Source organism: Mesocricetus auratus, unplaced genomic scaffold, assembly GCF_017639785.1.
Source record: "Mesocricetus auratus isolate SY011 unplaced genomic scaffold, BCM_Maur_2.0 Super-Scaffold_4256, whole genome shotgun sequence".
Classification (NCBI taxonomy): domain Eukaryota; kingdom Metazoa; phylum Chordata; class Mammalia; order Rodentia; family Cricetidae; genus Mesocricetus; species Mesocricetus auratus.
The window spans coordinates 54,510,911-54,516,974 of NW_024429182.1; the positions used below are offsets into that span (position 1 = coordinate 54,510,911).

Consider the following 6,064-nt stretch of genomic DNA (forward strand, 5'->3'; position numbering starts at 1 on the left):
AGCCTGGTCTATAAGAGCTAGTTCCAGGACAGTTTCCAAAACCACAGAGAAACCCTGTCTTGGAAAACAAAAACAAAACAATTGAATTTTCTTTGGACTGCCAGCTCCCAAATAATGACATGGAGATCTTAGATATGAAAGCTTGGCCTTATCAGGCTTGTTGCCAACTAGCTATTAAAACTTAAATCAATCCATTTATATTATATTCTGCTATGTAGCTCATTACATCTGACTTCCTCCATGTCTGGCTAGCAAATCTCCCACCTCAGATTCCTTCCCAGAGTTCCTATCTTTCCCTAGAAGTCCTGCCTATCCTCTCCTATCTATTGACTTTTCAGCTCAGGATGTTCAGTTCTTTATTAAACCAGTCAGAAGGTGCCTTAGGCAGATGAAGAAGGGCAGAGACACATCTTTAATAATGCACACCAAAAAAAAAATTGTCCCTTAAAAAGCATTTGCTACTCTTCCAAAGGATCCAAGTTCAATTACCAGCACCCACACTGAGTGACTCAAGTGCTTGTGACTTCTGCCACTGGGGCTGTGATCTGTCCACACCAGCAAACCTTCACACAATGAAACATCAAAAACTGAAGTACTGGTAAGAGCATGAAACATTGGAACCTCTGTCACTACTGCAAATGATGCACCCATTTGGAAAGGTATTGAGCAGTTGTGTTTTTGTTTTGGCTTTTGTGGGGATGAATTTTTAACCACACCTAGTGCTTTGAGTTGGCCCACCCCAACATCTATTCCATATGACCTGCTAGAACACGGGAAGAGACCAGCCTTTATAACCATAGCTGCAAGATCTCCAAGACTCGGCAACAGTGGAATATGAGAGCCATTTCTGTGAGGGTTCTGTATTGGTGTACCAGAAGACAGAAGCCTTGAACCAGACTAACAACTCACTGCACTGAACATTTGCAAGTAAAGCTGTTTGGGCAAAAGGGTGTCCTGCGCGGCACAATGCAACTCCCAAGGCCACTAAGGAAAATGAATATGTGATAGAGAGGCAGGAAAGACGTGGGATTGAAATGGTTTTTATTTCTTTGTTTCATTATTTCTCCCTCTTTTTTAATTTTCTTTTTTGGGGAGAGGCTACAAGGGTAGAAGGTAGGCATGGAAGGACTTGGAAATGATAGAGATTGGTGTGCATGATGTGAAATTCCAAAATAATAAAAAATGTCAATAAAAACTCTAATTAGAGCCAGGCGGTGGTGGCGCACTTTAATTCCAGCACTCGGGAGGGAGAGGCAGGTGGATCTCTATGAGTTTGAGGCCAACATGGTGTACAAAGCTACCCAGAGAAACCCTGTCTCAAAAAAAATTCTAGCTAGAAATCTTTTGAATCTGTTGAAATCTAGACAAGAAGTTTATAAGGCAAGATGTGACTAGTAGGATTAAGAAAAAGAAGAGAAAGTGGGTTAAGAAGGGTACTATCCAATACTATGTTGGACTGTTAATGATCCACTAGCCAGTGGCATCAAGCTGTTTCTTACAGTTCTGGAGATCCATCTGGGGTTTTCAGATCTTATTTTTTACTATAACCAACGGGTTGACATAGAAGCAACATTCCCTTCTGAGGAAGGGACAAAGACCATCTCTCTCTGAAGTTAGTAAATCCCACCCTTGCTGATTTTGTCACACTACGCCGGCCAGTGAATCTGATTGGAGTGTGAGGATGGTCTGAACCACCCATTGGAGATCGTGGGTGAACTTGGGGGGAAATTGATGGTAGACAGCTAGGGAAGCAGTCTGTCTGCTCCAGCAGCAACACCAGCAATTATACTTGGGACTGTGAGAATGCACAGGGTCTGAACCACTTGTGTGCCATGCTATGCCACGATAAACCGCGTGATGGAAGCTGGTGAGGGTTCTTCACTGGGTACCACTCCTCATCGCAGAAAAAGGAGCACCAGGGTACACGTCCCAGATCACTCAGCAGTACAACAGAGAATCGAGACATCGAGACATGCGCACATAAGGGCTGGGTGGCAGTGCTCAGAGTCAAATTATTGTTACAGTCTGAGGGACCCAGTATGCATGTCCCTGAGGAGTTAAAACAGTCTGCAATGTCGAAGAGAAAGATAAGGTGGGCAGTGGTATTTGGCTCAGAGCAGTTGATGAGAGGTGAACTGAGAGAGTCTATCAGTACAATGGATGAGGCTATCAATGGTGGTCATGAGTTTGACCTAGGAGGGATACACAGCTAGCAGTTTATAGGTAGCCTAAGGTAGCACTCCCTTGTGCATATGTGTAGGATGAGGTGATAACTCTTGTAGGGTCTCAATGCAAGAGTGAGATGGGTAGTATTCTGGGATGGGTTGGGGAGGAGCTTTGAAATGTTAAGAGGTGGGCATGGCTGGAAGGTAAGTGTAGTGTCTTCTATCAATGCTACCTGAAGAGAGAACTCGGGAAGTGGGTAATGTTTGGAGACCCTTGTATGGTATAAGGTAGGGTGGGTATGAGGAGAGAAGACAGTGACAGGTGACCCAATGGTTAACATCTTCAGTTTGCGTGTAAGAAATTCAGCTGCAGCCAGAGTTTGCAGATAAGATGCCTATCATTTGCTAGTATGGTCTAGTTGTTTGATAAATATGCAGTGACACAAAGGGAGGTCCCACAGTTGGTGACCCAGGTTCCTGAGGACATATCCATCCTTTTCTGTAACAGGAAGAGAAGGGCTAGGGCCTATTGAAGCTTACAAAAGGGCTTAGTAATGGGCTCAAGGAGGGATTCATGTGAGGGCTGCCTCATATAAGGGGCATAAGAAGCCAGCCCTTCCTGGGAGGGTAAAATTCAGTCCTCGGTGGCAGGGACTGAAAGCTACTGGATTAGATGTTTCCTATCTAGGACAATGGCCTTGTAAATTGGGGTGATAGATAATTCCAGATAAATTACCTGAGGGGTGCACAACTGGATCTTAGAGGGTGAGATCCTATACCCCCGCCGAGGAAAGTTCAAAAAGGTAGCAGTGCCTCTCTGGCTAATTTGCAGGGACCGACTACAAAGGAGAAGAACATCTACATATTGTGTCAACTTGGATTTAGGAAGAGACAAACAGAATAAGTTAGAGGCCAGAGCCTGGCCAAATAGATGTGGGCTGTCCCGGAACCCCTGGGGTAAGATGATCCAAGAGAGTCTGGTAGAAAGGAGTGTGTCTGGGTCAGTCCAAGTAATGACAATGATACTTTGTGCTGGGGGTCCAGAGGGATAGAAAAGAAGGAATCCTCGAGGTCTGGGACAGAGAAATGGGAGGACTCTAAGGGAATGGTGGAGAGGAGAGTACAGGGGTTAGGTACTATGGGATGGAAGGTGTGGTGATATATTATTTATGATTTATTAAAGCTTGCCTGAGGATTCAGAAAACAAAGTCAGCCATAAGCCATAGAAGACAGACACACACCTTTAATATTCCAGGAGCCAGAAGCTAGGAGGTGGTAATACACACCTTTAATCCTAGGACTCAGGATTAAGAAGCAGATGGATCTCTGTGAGTCCAAGGCCTCCCAGATCTGCACAAGACTGATCCAGTCCTAAAGAGAAACAGCTCACACAAAGATGATCTCAGCAGCTGGGATCACACGCCTTTAATCCCAGCACTAGAGGGGTATAAAAGATAGGAGCAGGATCTTCAGCGGTCAGTATCAGGGACTCATTCTCCAGGCACACTGAGGATTGGAAGACACTGAAGTCTCAGGATTCTCCAGCCACGCTGAGGAGAGGTTACAGTCTGGGGTTTGGTGGAGTCAGGATCACCTTTCAGTCTGAGGTAGAGTAAGAGCTAGTGACCAACTGCTTTGCTTTTCTGATCTTCAGCTTGAAGTCTGAACACCAGTATCAGCTCTGGGTCTTTTATTTGTCATGCTACAGGAAGGGAACCATTGCTGTGGGGATGTTGGAGATCCTGAACTAAGTCATAGGTTCCACTGGGTTTTTGACCATTGAATGTGGGGGTGTTAAAGGGGAAAGAAGAGGGGCACAGAAGAGGTAAGCTCAGAGACGAGAGCCTCAAGTCCCCTGAGGCGTTGGAGAGACAGTGGGTATCAAGCCTGGGTGACATAATTGGTAGGGTCTTGTAGTTAAATGATGAGGGGGGACGATGTTTGACTGTGGGAGTTTGGGGTATCCCATACTTGAGGATCCACCTGGGAAGCCAGTAAGGGAAAAGGTGTGTCAGATTGTGTGGTTTGGAGGAGAATGGTTGGTGAACCTGGGGTCACGTGAATTGGGGGAGTGAAGGAAATAGAGGTTCCCACTTTGGCTGGAAGGTCCCTTCCCAGCAAAGGGATAGGACAGGTTGTTACCACTAGGAGGGAATGGATAAAGGGGATGCCTTTAAAGATATAACTAAGTGGTGAATTCAGTGAGGCTGATTGAAGAAATTCTGCCCAGGTAAGCCTTTCCAGCAATGCTTGGCTCAGATAATGGGCCAGCATTTATTTCCCAAGTCAGTCAGGGACTAGCCACTGCACTGGGGGCGGATTGGAAACTTGATTGTTCAGGACAGGTAGAACGAATGAATAGAACTCTAAAAGAGATCTTAACCAAATTAGCTTTAGAGACTGGTGTGGACTGGGTGACTCTCCTTCCCTTTGCCCTTTTCAGAGTAAGAAACTCCCCATACCAGATGGGCCTTGCCCCTTTTGAAATTATGTATGGGTATCTACCTCCTATGATTCCTAGTCTCCCGAGTGACCTTATTTCTACCCTAGATGACCAAGACATTGTTAATGCCCTCCAGAGGCTACAACATATCCAACAGCAAATCTGGCCTCAACTCAAAGCCATTTATGAATCTGCCGCTCCTCCCAAACCCCACAGGTTCCGTCTGGGCGACTGGGTCTTCATCCGTAGGCATTAGCACAAAACCTTAGAGCCAAGATGGAAAGGGCCTTTCATGATCCTGATGACTACACCCACAGTCATCATGGGTCCATTACTCCCATGCCTGACCTGCAGATCCCTTCGTTGGTATCGGAGGACTATGAAGGGGAATCGTGGGAGCTGTCCGAACACCCAAACAACCCACTCAAACTGCACCTTCATTGACAACGCAATGCTTCTTCATGATACACCTGCTCCTGCTCACCACGGCTGCTGACGCCAATCCTCACGCTCCACAGAACCTGACCTGGAAACTCTATGACGTCTCACCTGAAAAGATTCTCAATCAGACCTCTATAATAACCACACCTGGAACTTGGTATCCCAGTATCTCTTTTGACCTCTGCCAGATGTTCGTAGACCACTATTGCCCTGATCGTGTAGAACACAGCCACTGTGACAAGGAGTCATTTCTATACCAGCTGCCGCAGACCTTCAGGAATCTATGCCCTATTTCTATGTTTGCACAGGGCACCTCTCAAACTTGGGGACCTGTGGAGGGGCCCCTTGCTATCATTGCAAAAGCTGGTCTTCTGTGTCCCCTGGGCACACCTGGTGAACCCCCGTCCTGACAGATAACCTTATCCAGGTCAGTCACGCCTCAACCCTCCCCTCTTGCTCTGGTAACAGAACCACCTTGTATGGATGCCAAGTAACTAATTGCAACCCCTTGGTCTTACACTTCACCCCAAGTGGTAAACAAACAACAGATGAATGGGAGGCAGGTCGCATTTGGGAATTAAGGCTATATACCAAAGACAGGATATTCGGCTGCCAGAATGATGGAACCCTATTTGGGTTATGACTCAAAATCCGGCCAAACAACCAGGCTGAACCCATTGGCCCAAATCAAGTCTTAATAGACAGACCCAGGCTTGGATCCATTAGTTCCAGCCAGCCCACCTCTGCCCCACTCTCCACTCGAGAAACTTTAGAAACAGTTCTCCAACAATCTTATCTATTTCTCAATGACAATAACCCTAATATTACTAAGTCCTGCTGGCTCTGCTATGATATAGCTCCACCATGCTGTGAGGGCGTAGCAGTCCTAGGAAGCTATTCAGTTGAGAAACATTCGACCAATACCACTGGTACTCAAAAGCCTCTTTAACTTTACAGCCAGTGTCCGAACGAGGAACCTTTATAGGTTCCATCTCACCTACTCATTCTCACATCT

General features: G+C 46.2%; 1 long non-coding RNA gene across 1 annotated transcript; it reads left to right on the plus strand.

The window, feature by feature from the left end:
• The first annotated feature begins 483 nt into the window (after positions 1–483).
• Positions 484–1,206, plus strand: LOC121134470. Its single transcript, XR_005871563.1, has 2 exons — positions 484–659; positions 768–1,206. It is a non-coding gene; the product is annotated as an uncharacterized LOC121134470 (long non-coding RNA).
• The last annotated feature ends 4,858 nt before the right edge of the window (positions 1,207–6,064 follow it).